Consider the following 1,044-nt stretch of genomic DNA (forward strand, 5'->3'; position numbering starts at 1 on the left):
CTCAGGGCACTCCTAAGGCTTAGGAAGAGCCACACTCCAGGGGCCAAAGAGCCGCATGTGGCTCGCGAGTCGCAGTTTGCCAACCACTGGATCAGACCATCAAACCTCAGAGGGAAGGTAGGGGAGGGTGGGAGTAAGGGGGAGAGATCAACCAAAGGACTTGTATGCATGAATATAAGTATTACCAATGGACACAGACACCAGGGGGGTGAGTGGGTAGGCAATGGGGGGATAAGGACCCATATGTAATACTTTAATCAATTAGGAAAAAAATTGTAAAGTAAAATAAACACAGGCACAAAGCTAATAACAGAGAGTGTGAGAGGTGTCTCTAAGACTGTCTCCCCCCGCCCCAGCTTTATTGAAGTATATGTAATATACAAAATAGCACATATATTGAGTACTTACCTTTTGATGAGTTTGAACATAGGCATATATCATGCTATCATCTGCATGGTTAAGGTAATAAATATATCCATCATCTTCAAAAGATTTCTTGTGCCCCCTTGCTTTTTTAAATTTGTGGTAAAAACACGAGAGATCTATCCTCTTACCAAGTTATTAAGTGCACAGCCCTCTACTGTTAACTATCGGCTCCATGTTGTACAGCAGAATTCACATGGAAGTAAGTGAATGGGTTTGCCAGACTCAGTCTGCACCCATAGAGACACAGGAAGTCCTGTGTAGCAGAGGCCACTGACCTCTTCATACTCACCTGTACCTGCCCTTTGTCTGCTTTCTGTGAATCCTGTGACTGCCTGATGGCATGTTCCCTGCTATGAGCGGCATGCTTGCACACGCCAGAGCAAGTCACAAGTGCAAGGGTATTAATGCCCCTGGAAGCTGCTCTCAAATAATAACAGTTGGGGAATTGGTAGATAAATACCTCAGCTTGTTCCACCTCTTGTGGGAAGGCCCTGAGGTGCATGTCCTATGATACCTCCCAGAAGTACCCAATAGGACTGAGCCCCAGTTGTCCATGGGGGTAACTTTTCCTGGATGCATCCTTTCCTGGCTGCCTTCTCTTCTCTGTCTCATTTCCCT

The 1,044-nt window shown here is 45.9% G+C and overlaps 1 protein-coding gene across 3 annotated transcripts in view; it reads right to left on the bottom strand.

The window, feature by feature from the left end:
- The window catches only part of ADGRE3 (adhesion G protein-coupled receptor E3), a 50,156-nt gene that overhangs the window by 8,343 nt on the left and 40,769 nt on the right, over window positions 1-1,044 (bottom strand). The gene's annotated exons all lie outside the window — the stretch shown is intronic.

This window comes from Myotis davidii, unplaced genomic scaffold, assembly GCF_000327345.1.
Source record: "Myotis davidii unplaced genomic scaffold, ASM32734v1 scaffold1204, whole genome shotgun sequence".
NCBI lineage: Eukaryota > Metazoa > Chordata > Mammalia > Chiroptera > Vespertilionidae > Myotis > Myotis davidii.